The sequence below is a fragment of the Eleutherodactylus coqui genome, chromosome 11 (genome assembly GCF_035609145.1).
Source record: "Eleutherodactylus coqui strain aEleCoq1 chromosome 11, aEleCoq1.hap1, whole genome shotgun sequence".
Lineage (NCBI taxonomy): Eukaryota > Metazoa > Chordata > Amphibia > Anura > Eleutherodactylidae > Eleutherodactylus > Eleutherodactylus coqui.
This window is the reverse complement of record NC_089847.1, coordinates 65854309-65867943: the sequence shown is the minus strand read 5'-3', so window position 1 is coordinate 65867943 and position 13635 is coordinate 65854309. Positions and strand designations below refer to the sequence as shown.

General features: G+C 42.7%; 1 protein-coding gene across 2 annotated transcripts in view; it reads left to right on the top strand.

The window, feature by feature from the left end:
- Positions 1–13635, top strand: part of LOC136581822 (USP6 N-terminal-like protein) — a 91085-nt gene that overhangs the window by 10248 nt on the left and 67202 nt on the right. The window lies entirely within an intron of this gene.

Sequence of the window (13635 nt, the reverse complement as noted above, 5' to 3'; positions counted from 1 at the left end):
ACGAAAATTAAAAAAAAAAAAATATTTGTAGTTTATTTTAGCGTAAATATACCAATTTAAAAAAAAAGTATGGGAACTGGTCCCACTGGTCCCTAATTTTGTTTCAGATGTTTTGATATATAATATATATATATGGTTTGGGATTATAGGGCACATATAGCGACGGTTTTGGTTGGCGTTGTCTTTGAGTTATTTTCGTTTTTACGTATATAATAGCTTACCTGTCGCGCGTTGCTGCGAAGACAGGCAGACATGCATACATTCATTTTTATATGTCTAGATAACAACCAATCACAGCGCAGCATTCATTTTACCTTAACGGTATAATATATAGCAACCAATCACAGCACAGCTTTCATGTTACCTCAGCAGTATAAGAAATAGCAACCAATCACAGCACAGCTTTCATGTTGCCTCAGCAGTATAATTTATAGCAACCAATCACAGCACAGCTTCCATGTTACCTCAGGAGTATAAGAAATAGCAACCAATCACAGCACAGCTTTCATGTTACCTCAGCATTCTTAATATGCAGCAATTGTCTTGCGAAACGTTCGGCAGATGCATCATTTTGTAGTTCAACACGCATCCCGTTGCTCGTAATGCCTTTTGCTTTTGTGCTTGAGATGGAAATCAAACTATCTTTGTCTGGGGGGCATAACTGTCGACAATGCTCGCACGCGCGCCACCTATCGTAGGATAGTTGTACTATTCCAGTAATCTTCCCAGGGGTGTACTCAACAACTTCCCAAAGTTTCATGGCGATTGGATGAATGGTGGAGTAATGCATAAAGGACAGACAGACAGACATTCATTTTTATATATATAGATGACATCAGAAAGTGAGAGAATTAGATTCCGTACGTAAAATTTGGACGCTAATTCTTTTGCGCTTAGAATTGAATAATCGAGTTGGGACCCATTAACTTTTCCTATTTATGACATAATCAATGCTCGTGCCGAATTACATCGGGAAGTGAGAGAATTAGATTCTGTACATAAAATTTGGACGCTAATTCAATGCTCGTACCAAATTTCATGTTTCTACGACATCGGGAAGTTAGAGAAGCAGTGGCAATGATGGAAATCGAACGATCTACGTGGGGGGGGGCGTAACTGTCGACGATGCTCGCATGCGCGCCATTTATCACAGCAAGCATAGATGTACTATGCCAGTAATCTTCCCTGGAGTGTACTCAACAACTTCCCAAAGTTTCATGGCGATCGAATCAATGGTGTAGTAGCGCATAAAGGACAAACAGACAAACACACAGACACACACACATACATCCAATTTTATATATATAGTTTTATTCTGTAATTTTGTTTTACTTATTTATGTAATTATTCTTTTTACTATCTATGTCCCCCATGATGTCATATAAGGCCTCTGGGGGGCATTCACATGTTGTCAAAAAAAAAATTATAAAAAAAACATTTTTCCACTGTAGCTGAGGAATCCATAGGACCCTCAGTTACAGGGGAAAATATCCCCTTTCGGCCGCCTGCAGACGGGCGGAAATTCCGCTTCGGGATTCCCTGCAGAATTTCCGCCCCTGGACACCTGCATAGAGTTGCATTACAATACGCAATCCTATGCAGATGGCCGCGGTTTGTCTGCGCGAAATGACGCAAAGCAAACAAACCACGGCATGTTCTAATTCTGTGTGGGACTCGCAGAGCCCCGCCCAGAAACGTCACTCACCGGCCGCCGGCTCCACTCTGCTCTTGCGCCGGCTGCTCAGCAGCCGGCACATGAAAGGAGCCGGAGCTGCGGGAGCGGGTGAGTCCGCGGTGCTCTCTGCAGGCGCTCGGGTCGGGTCCCGCTGCGAGAATTCTTGCAGCCGGATCCGACCCGGCCGTCTGCAGGCGGCCTTAGTGACATTAGTCACTGGCAGAGCTAATCTGGGTCTTCTGGTACCCTGTAGCTCTACTGTGCCAGAGATCACCTGGCAGTCACTGACTGCCACCTCGTGTAGTGAAAGAAAGAATTCCACTTTCTCATTGAGCGATGTGTACTAAATAAAGGAGGAGGCAGAAAGAGTTAAAACCCACTTCTCCCTCCTCCGGGTTATCAGCTGTCTATCAGCTGACAATCCGTCCTGCTTCTGATTGATTGCAGAACAGGAGGCTTTAATCCCCGCCGTAATCATACATACTGCTGGGCTTTAAGCCTGGGACCAAGCACCGAATATTTAAAGTGCTTGGTCCTTAAAGGAGATGTCCCGCGCCGAAACGGGTTTTTTTTTTTTTAAACCCCCCCCCCATTCGGCGCGAGACAACCCCGATGCAGGGGTTAAAAAAAACACCCGCACAGCGCTTACCTGAATCCCGGCGGTCCGGCGTCTTCATACTCACCTGCTGAAGATGGCCGCCGGGATCCTCTGTCTTCGTGGACCGCAGCTCTTCTGTGCGGTCCACTGCCGATTCCAGCCTCCTGATTGGCTGGAATCGGCACGTGACGGGGCGGAGCTACACGGAGCCGCTCTCTGGCACGAGCGGCTCCATAGAAGACTGCTGAAGACCCGGACTGCGCAAGCGCGGCTAATTTGGCCATCGGAGGCCAAAAATTAGTCGGCACCATGGAGACGAGGACGCTAGCAACGGAGCAGGTAAGTAAAAAACTTTTTATAACTTCTGTATGGCTCATAATTAATGCACAATGTATATTACAAAGTGCATTATTATGGCCATACAGAAGTGTATAGACCCACTTGCTGCCTCGGGACAACCCCTTTAATGGGTTAAATGCTGACGAAATCTGCAACTTTAATAAGTGTGTGCTGACTGTTTCTTTTGTATTCTAGAGAAGAAAGCCATGTGAAGCGCAGACCAAAAAGGTTTTAGTGTCACCTATTTAAGCCTATGGTTCCATCCTGGCTTCCATCCTTATGCAGTTTTCTGCATAAAAGACAAAAACTAGGATAGAACCAACACCGGTTTGTAAAAGCACTATGTGAAAAGACCCTAAGGCCGCCGTTTTTTTCCTGCTCACAAGTGGAAATCAATTGGCGGATTCCTTGAGGACGGCTTCCTTTTTAGTCAATGGAAGCCATCCAACCCGCGGCCCTGCCTCAATCATCATTGCAGAAAGGCCATGTTATCCAGGCCGGCGCTAGGCATAATCTGTACTGCGCATATGCGTTGGCTGGTACATTGGCAGTACAGATAAAAAAAAGACTGCGGACAGGTACACTGGGTAACCAGCCGGGCATTCGGAATCTGACGCATCCGCCGGCTGGCGGCCTAATACACACAGTGATTGCACAGAACTAATGCAGTTATATCCTAGCAGATGATTAGTAAACATGTCTGAAAGACCATGCACACCAGGATATCCTAGTACAGAGAATAAACACTGCTATTCCCTCATGATGTACTTTGCGCCTTGCAATTCTCTGGCTGAAGAATAATAATTGTAATTTACGCTCAGAATTAAATTGTTCTATAACCACACTGTTATACATATTCTCTTCTTGTGTTCTAAAAATTTGTAAAACCACAAAAATCAGAGTGTCATGTCTAGCAGCAATGTATAACTAATTAAATGTAGACGGTTAGATCATGAGAATTGTATTCTGCACAATAAGCACAAATGAGATGAAAGTTATTTTTTTTATATCTCCGCCCCTTTTGATGTCCATAAAAGACTGTCACATCGGGAATCATCCCACACACATTTCTGTCCAGTGATTCATTCAGTCCACTACCCCCTCTTCAAAGTCTAGTCCTGCTTAACCATTAACATGTAAAGTTGCTGGAGAGGCTGTGAAATGTTATATTTGCATAATGAGTTCTGCTTTAGGCCATAAAGTTTTAACACAATGTTTTTCAATGTTCCTATATAAAAATGTAAACCCGATCACTGTTCTGTGATATGGAAGTGTTTGTGGTAATCTAGCTTTACACATAGGTGATGTGATTAGAGGAAGAGATCAAGATGTATCTTATCTGCGTAGGTTTTCAGTACTATCTTCACACCGCCTTCTAAACCATGCAGGTCATTTCTGCACTTTTTTTTCTTTTAATCAGTGTGTTTTTGGAAATAAAAGACTTTTTGTAATTGGTTTTTAATAAAAATTTCTAGTTGTTTGGTTTCTGTACTTGTATTGTTTTTCAGGGCACTGCAGACTGGAGGAATGAAATCTTAGGAATTCTGTCAGAGTAAAGTAACAGTGCCTCCCCTAGCTTGCTCTCCCGTTGTGAATATGCATGTGCATTCACTGCCTTTCTATTGTGCCATTACAGAGGGCTGTATGACAGTGCGTGGGGATGATGGAGGAGATCAGGAAGACAAAGAGCAGAGAAAGCTACTATTACAAAGGGCTTATCCGCAGTCTGAGGGAACAACCAGGAGCTGCTTAGAGAGGATGGGGAGATATCTATGTAGTATTGAGTGGGCATGATATGAGTGATTATTCTCAGAGTGAGAAACCAAGTAATCTTGTAGATATGATACCTTTTAATGGCTAACAAAAATGCATGATGTTACAGCAAACAAGCTTTCGGGAATATCTTTCCCCCTTCGTCAGGCTATTGAATGAAACTAGTTTGGATGGCACATAATTATAATGACAGATGCAGAGGGGAGGGGATAAGAACATATTCCTCTTGATCCAAAAAAAGGTTCAAACACAAAAATTTGGGACTGTTTTGCACTTAAAACAACAAACAAACAGAGTGGAGACCTACATCGTAAATCACTCCACTGAGCACAGGACAGTTTTATGATGTGCCTTATCTCTCCTTCAACCTGCACATGGAAGGAGATGCAGCACCACCTAGTGGAAGTCAAGTTCTGAATTTTTATGAAGTTTTAAAGCAAAAGGAAAAAAAAGAAATTTTTTTTTAATGATTCGGAGGAGGACATCGCTCTTGATTGACCTCCTTCAAACCTTTCATATTTTCCACTTATGCAAGAATCCCAGGCTGAGGTTCAATCCATTCTTGAGGGTGTCAAGCATGACCATAAATTTGTACTCCCAAATTCTTCTGTGATGCTGTGACTTGAAATTGCCCTTCAGTATAATAACTCTCATCTGCTCTATGCTGTGTCCCTGACCACAAAAAATATTTTTCCACCGGTAGTTCAGTCTTTCCCTCTGTAATTGAGTGGCGATGAGATCTCATCCTGGCTCTCAGTTTTTGACCTGTTTCCCCGATATAAAGCCCCCCAACAGGACATTTACTGGATCAGGTACACAACATTGGACATGGAACATGTGAATATCCCTGGGATCTTTAGTCCTGCTGTGTGTTGGGGATTTGTATCCTGTCCGCAGTCAGTATATGTGAGCAGGTCTTGCAGCTCCTTACCTTACAGGGATAAGTTCCTTTTTGTGTGTCCAAGGGCAATGCACTTCTGATTATACAGTTCCTCAAATTTGGAGGTTGCTTGTAACACGGAAGGAGAGGGTCCGGGAATATGGTTTTCAGACGGTCATCCTTGTGTAGGGTATGATTGAGTTTCTTTGCAGTCTTCCTCAGTACTTCTAGCTGTGAATTGTAGGTCACTACTAGAGGTATATGCTTATTATTTTCTTTTTCCTTGTGTTTGAGTAGTTGATTTCTGGGTATCCTGGTGGCTCTTGTGATTTGGTCATCAATTGTGCTGGGATGGTAGCCCTGATTTAAAAATGTCTTTTTTAGATTGTGTTAATGTTCCTCTTTGTCTGTTGAGTTGGAGCAGATCCGGTTGTATCTGACGGCCTGGTTGTAGACTGTGGACTTTTTGCTGTTTTAGGAAGGTAACTGTCCCATCTGAGGTATGTGGGACGATCAATCAGTTTCCGGTATAGTGATGTCTGTATCAAAATTTTTATGCTAGTGTCCAAAATGTTGATTTCTGTTTACGACTAGCTTAATGTCAGGTTTATGGTGGGGTGAAATGCATTGAATGTCTCATGGAATTTTATTAGTTCTTGTTTGGTGTTTGTCCAGATGATTATGATGTCATTGATGTAGCGGAAGCAGGCCAATGGTTTGTTGGGGCAGAAGGCCAAAAAGTCACTCTCCAGTTTTGCCAATGAAAGGGTGGCATATTGCAGTGTCATTTTACTGCTTATGGCAGTCCCGGTAAGTTGCAGCACTATCTTTGTCAAAGGAGAAATAGTTGTGTGTGAGTATGAATCTAGTGAGTTGTAACACGGATTCAGAGGCAACCCCATTGGCCTGAAGGTGCGCCTGGCGGGCGGTCAGTCCATCTTCGTGTGGGATGTTGGAATATAAGGATTCCTTATCCATGATGGCCAGGATTGTGCCATCTGGGAGGGGACCTATGGTTGACAGTTTGTTCAGTGGTTCCGTGTTGTCCTGCAAGTAGCTGGTTGTATTCCTCACCAGTGGTTTGAAACAATCCTTCATACCGTTAAAGCTGTTTACATACATAATAGCAAAGAGATCCAAAATATATTTGATACAATTCTCATGCTCATCAATAAATAAATCACATGTTCAATACATATATTATGTTTTTGTTGTAAATGTGTAAAACACAATCAATTTAAAATCAAACTATAAAACAACGCCCATGCTGTTAGCTTAAAATACAAAACATATTCTATGATCCATGACCGCGAGAAAAAAATAGACGTGCGAAAAGATGTACTTTTTTATTACAAAATATAACTGTTTAGTTCTATTGAAAGGATACTAAAAAAGAATTGGGATACTCTCAAGAAAGATCCTTTTTTTAGAAAACAAAATCAAAGATAGACCTAAAATTATTTAGCATTATTTAGTTTCTCAACTCCAGTCCTCAGGGACCCCCAACAGGTCATGTTTTCAGGATATCCTATAGTAAGAACACTTGTGGCAATGTCTGAGGCACTGACAATAATTACATCACCTGTGCGATACTAAGGAAATCCTGAAAACATGACCTGTTGGGGGTCCATGAGGACTGGAGTTGAGAAACACTGATCTAGAGCGTGTGAAACAAGTGCCAGAGGACTGCAATTTCACTGAAGTGATGTGAGGCATTTTGCATAAAAAACACCACACACTGCTGGTAAAATGCGCAATATAAGGCCCAGTTTTTCGGCCTGGCTTTGTGTTCGCCCATGTGAATGTAGCCTAAAAGTAATGAGACTATGGAACTCTTTGCTTGAGGACATGAGGATGGCAAATTATATAAGAGTTTAAGAGGGGCTTGGACGCCTTTCTTGAGCATTACAATTTTTTTTTACTTCAGAAGGGTCGGTGATCCAGCGATTATTTCTTTTGCCAGTTTGGAGTCTGGATCAATTTTTTTTCTCTTAAATGAGGAAAAATGACTTCTACCTCATTGCTTTTTGGTTTTTTTACTATGTGTTTTCTATTCAGATTGAAATAAAACTCTGCAAAATACCCTTGCCCCTTCTAATCCATATAGGAAATTCCAGAAAGACGTCTCGAGCAAAACAACACCGGTGGCAGTTTATTGTTGTGGGAGGAAACGCTGTAAATGTTGTTTAGCTATTACACAAGGAAGAAAAGAGATATACAGTGAACGAGAACACAAAACAGTTATAGTCGACCAATTTTTGAATTGTTTTTCACGTTTTGTAGTCTATCTGATAGAATGTCCCTACATTGGGCACACGACCAACACACTAAGTTTACACCTTAACCAACATAGGTTTTAACATTTCTTCTGGATATATGAAGCACAGTGTGTCGCGACATTTGACATTAGAATATCATAGAGATTCAACAAAATTAAAAATTACTCCTTTAGAACGCATAGCTTCCAACTCTTTCTCCAAACTTCGTGCTCGTGAAATGTTCTGGATCTATAGGATGAACACTCTGTTACCTGGTGGTCTGAATGAGACCTTAGAAAAAATACACTAGTATAACCCCTTAGTGACGAAGCCTGTTTGCGCCTTAGTGACGGAGCCAAATTTTGGAAATCTGACATGCGTCATTCAACATAGCATAACTCCGTAAAGGCTTTACATATCTAAGTGATTCTGACATTGTTTTTTCGCCACATGTTGTACTTCATTTTGGTTGTAAAAAGAGACCAATATAATTTATGTATATTTATTAAAAGTACCAATATTGGAAACATTTTGAAAAAATTGTCTTTTTTCACATTTTCAACTGGAATATCTCAAATATGTCCAAACATACTGTACAAAATTTTGATAAGATATATATTTCCATCTGTTTACTTTATTCTGAATGCACACTTGAAAAACTTTTTTTTTTTTTTATTTATTTATTTTTTTAACCATTTATAGGACGCACAAATTTAACATTACTTTTCAGCATTTTGAGGAACACTTTGTTTTCCTGCACCAAGCCAAGTTTGCAAAGGCTCATGAGTGTCAGAATAATACCCCCCCAAATGACCCCATTTTAAAAACTACACCCCTTAATGTATTCACTGAGGTGTGTCATGAGTATTTTGACCCCACCAGTTTTTTTCAGGAATAAATTCAATTTAGAGGAGAAAAAATAAAATGTCATATTTTTGCAAATATGTTATTTTAAATACATATTTTTTTCCTATAGTGCCCATGAAAATGAGGATTTACACCCCAAAATGGATACCCCTGTTTCTCCCGTGTTCAGAGACATACCCATTGTGGCCCTAATCTTATGTCTGGATGCACAACGGGACCCAAAATGAAAGGAGTAGCCGGTGTCTTTCAGAACATAAATTTTGCTTGAAGGCGTTTTAGGCCCCATAGCACATTTGTAGAGCTCTTGAGCAGCCAAAGCCAAAGAGAACCCCCACAAGTGACCCCATTTTGAAAACTAGACCCCTTAACGAATTTATCTAGGGGTGTACTGCCCATTTTGAACCCACAGTTTTTGAATGAATTCAAGCAAAGCAAAAGGAAAAAAATGGTTTTCTTTTTTGGCAATTCTGCCATTTTAAAAACTACTTTTTTTGTACAGCACACACATGAATTAAGACTTGCACCCCAAAATGAATACCCTTGTTTGTCCCGTGTTCAGAGACATACCCATTGTGGCCCTAATCTTATGTGTAGATGCACAACGGGGCCCAAAATGAAAGGAGTAGTCGGTGGCTTTCAGAACAGAAATTTAGCATGAAGGTGATTTAGGCCCCATTGCCCACTTGTAGAGCCCTTGAGCGGCCAAAACGACAGAGAACCCCCACAAATGACCCCATTTTAAAAACCAGACCCCTAAGCGAATTCATCTAGGGGTGTACTGTGTATTTTTACCCTACAATTTTTCAATAAATCTAAGCAAAGCAGTAGGAAGAAAATTACAATTTTAATTTTTTTGGCAGTTGTATCAATTTAAAAACTGTTTTTTTTGTACAGCACACATAGGAATGAAGACTTTAACCCCAAAATGGATACCCCTGTTTGTCCCGTGTTCAGAACCATACCCCTTGTGGCCCTAATCTACTTAAAGGACACATGACTAGGCCTATAATGGAAGGAGCACCCGTTGGATTTCAGGGTACAACGGAATAAATTCCAGGCCCCATTGCCCATTGAGCGTCCAAAACGATAATGAACCCCCACAAATGACCCCATTTTAAAAACTAGACCACTTAATGAATTCATCTAGGGGTGTACTGCGTATTTTGACCCCACAGTATTTGAATAAATCTAAGCAAAGAAGAAGGAAAAAATTACGATTTTAATTTTTTTGGCAATTTTGTCAATTTAAAAACAGTTTTTTTTGTACAGTGTACATAGGAATGAAGATGTTCACCCCAAAATGGATCCCCCCATTTGCCCCGTGTTCAAAAATATACCCCTTGTGGCCCTAATCTACTTAAAGGACACATGGCAAGGCCTGTAATGCAGGGAACACCTGTTGGATTGCAGGGCACAACTGAATAAATCCCAGGCCTCATTGTTCATTTGTACGGAATAAAAATTGATTCCCTAAAAATATCCCCCGCCCCCCCCTCCGCGCCCTTTTCGGCGTTCCCCAAATCTCAGATAAAAGTAATAATGTGAACAGTGTGGTATTTCCGAAGACGGGTAATTACGGTGGCTGGTTGGGATGGGTACATGGGGCAATAAAACCGTGTATCCCCCCTCCTCTCATGCTTTTTGGGGGTATTTTGTGACCTCAGTAGCGGGTATGGGGTGTAAAAAGTGACGTTCTGTGAGTCTCCGTAAGCTTGATGAGGTGTGGCGGTCTCGCACAGAAGACGCTCAACAAGCTGCTCCTGGAACTGCATGAAGGCGAACGTTCCCGGGGCTTCATGTAAATTGCGTATTACAGGTAGCAGTCTGAATAACGCCGGGCTCACGCAGCCGTAGGCGGTATCCGCTTGCGGAGGCCTGCAGCGGATCCCAGCTGTGAGCCGGGCGTGACCCTGCGTACGGCCATGTAATGTACTGCGCATAACTGCCTACTCACACAGGCGGTCATGCGCAGTCCTTTTTTTTTTTTTTTTCTTTGCATTTTCCGCACCGTCGCTTAGCGATGACGCGGGTACCCGCAGCTCATACACAACGTAGTTGCATATGAGCAGCAGGTATATCCACGACCATGGAGCACAATGGGCTCTATGTTGCGGATATCTGCAGTAAAATAGAACCTGCTGCGTTCTCTTTTCTGCGAGTGGATTACGCAATTCCGACCCACTAATGTGAGCGGAATTGTGTAATCCAATGCGATTGATCTGCGTATTACCGAGGATCAGACATATGCAGAATCCGTAATTCCTATCCGGTCATGTGAGACCGGCCAAAGGTAGGTCGCTACCTTTTTATCACGTGACCGGGGACCGCTCAACGAGGCCACCTCGTTTTAAATTTCCTGGCCTCCCCATCTCCTGCGCATATGTCCGGTGTTTTGCCGGCGGTCGCATGCGCAGAATCTGGGAAAGTTCACGGAGGAAGATTGCGTTGGGGTGCAAATACAGAGGCCTCCGGTAAAAAGTTTCATCTCCTCTCACCGATCGCATCGGTGAGGGGAGATGAACCTTCACCTTTTCTTTACTTTTACGTGCTCGCCATTATCCATTGGATAACTGCGAACACGTGATCAGGAACCACTCACCGCGGCCCCCCCCCCTCCCCCCGTGAAATCTCCATGCTCTCTGCTAAGTTTTGTAGCCAGGAGCAGGGAGATTTTAAATTATCCTGGTAATCTACAGCTTTTGCTCATGCGCCTGCCATTTTGGTGACGGCCGCGTGCGCAGAAGCTGGGGTAAGGTCCGTGGATAAATCCGCGGGCCTTAGGTACGTCATTTCATCCTCCCTCACGGATATGATCCGTGGGGGGAGATGAAACGCAAGCTTTTTTAACTTTTTTAAAACTTAAAAAAATATTTTTTTTTACTTTTACACTTTATTTTACTTTACATGATCGCTGCTATCCATTGGATAACAGTGATCATGTCCCCGGTATAATCTCTCTGCTCCTGGCTACACATGGCAGCCAGGAGCAGAGGGATTTTAAATTTCCCGGGGCTCGAGCACCTTCTGGAGCCAGGAGATTTCAAATTTGCCGGGGGCTCCCGGGCTTCTGCGCATGCGCCTGACGTCATCGTCTGGCGCGAATGCACAGAAGGCCGGCGGCGGGTCCGGGAGGACCCGTTCTTCGGGGGACACCGCGGACAAGCCAGGTGAGTATTTTCAGCTGCCCTGATGGATCCGATCCATCAGGGCAGCTGAATTACTACTTTTTTACACTGTTTTATTTACCATTTGCGATCGTCGCTATCCATTGGATAGCGCCGATCGCAATGCCGGGGGGGACTGCCCGCATCCTGGGATGACAGCTCCATGCTGTCAGCTACCTGTGGGCACCGACAGCATGGAGCTGTCACGTCCTCAGGCAAGTGGGCATTAATCCTAAGAGGATGCATAAAACTACGTCCTCTGGGATTAAAGCCCACTTACTGAGGACGTAGTTTCCCGATGGGGCCGTCGTTAAGGGGTTAAAATAATACATGATTATATAACAATCAAGAAACAATAATTCAAAATATACAACACATTCAAATATATTTTACATGATAGTATGGTAGAATATATAATGTTATATTTTTAGATAATATGTATGTATGTATATATATATATATATATATATATACTGTGTGTGTGTGTATATATATATGTGTGTATATATATACATACTAGTGTACCCGTCGCGCGTTGCTGCGAAGACAGACATACATACATACTTCGTTTTTATATATCTAGATGACGGCAGCAGCGACCACTGAGGTTTTGTAGGCCGCTGCTTCCCCCTTGCAGGCTGAATAAAATAGCCGTTGTGTGAGAATCGCTGGGGGGGGGAGACATTCTTACTGCTGGGAGAATTGCTGGGGGGGGAGGGGGAGACATTCTTACTGCTGGGAGAATTGCTGGGGGGGGATGGGAGACATTCTGACTGCTGGGAGAATCGCTGGGGGGGGATGGGAGACATTCTGACTGCTGGGAGAATCGCTGGGGGGGGGGTGGGAGACATTCTGACTGCTGGGAGAATCGCTGGCGGGGGAGCGCGGAAATGCTGCAGAATTTTCCACAGAAATCTCCGCTGAGGACATTCTGCAGTATTTCCGCGTCCAAAAAGCAGTCAGAATCTGCACCCGGTCTATTCTGAAACAGCCTTGTCCTTTTTAGAACGACGGGGGTAAAATCATACGTTGTGATAAGCCCCGCCCCCTGACGTGTTGGCACTTTGCGATACATAAGTGGGTTTTGGGTTGTAGTTTGGGCACTCGGTCCCTAAAAGGTTCGCCATCACTGGCCTAGTACATGTTTGCCCACTTCCAACTCCAATGGAGACTGACTGTAAATGGCTGGCATGCTCTAGTATTTATGGTTTCAAGCTGTACGTGTCATTGCATACAGTCTATCTATCTATCTATCTATCTATCTATGACATCAGGAAATGAGAGAATTAGATTTTGTAGGCCGCTGCTTCCCCCTTGCGGGCTGAATAAAATAGCCGTTGGGTGGAACATACAATTTATCCGGCTGCTGTGGCTTCTTAGGAAGATATCCTAGTACTTGTTTACCCACTTCCAACTCCAATGGTAATTGGCTGGCGTGCTCTAGTGGTTCCAAGCTGTACGTGTCATAATACAGCCTTAATGACATCACAATGCAGCTTTATAGAACATGTTGGGGCATGTTCAAGGGCGTCCGATGTTGATGACATCAGTGATGACATCACAATAGCAGGTGGCTTACTTATTCGATCTACGTGGGGGGGGTGTAACTTTCGACGACGCTCGCGCGCGCGCCATTTATCATAGGATATTTGTACTATGCCTATAATCTTCCCAGGAGTGTACTTAACAACTTCCCAAAGTTTCATGGCGATCGGATGAATGGTGTAGTAGCGCATAAAGGACAAACAGACACGCACGCAGACAGACATACATTCAATTTTATATATATAGATATAGATATATATATATATATATATATATATATATATATATATATATATATAATATTATGTACTTTAATTGTATTATGGGCTTTATCCTTCCTCTTTTTTTCTTGTACTCCCCCACCTATTCGTGGTTCATTCATTTACTTATTTATTCATTTATCGGTATTAGTGGACATATTATTCATGAATCATCCTTTTTTTTGGGGGATTTACGTAGTTTTGGCTATATAAGGATCAATACATTTTATCCCAGGTTTGCGTATGCAATAACTTTTGATATGCAATATGTCCCTA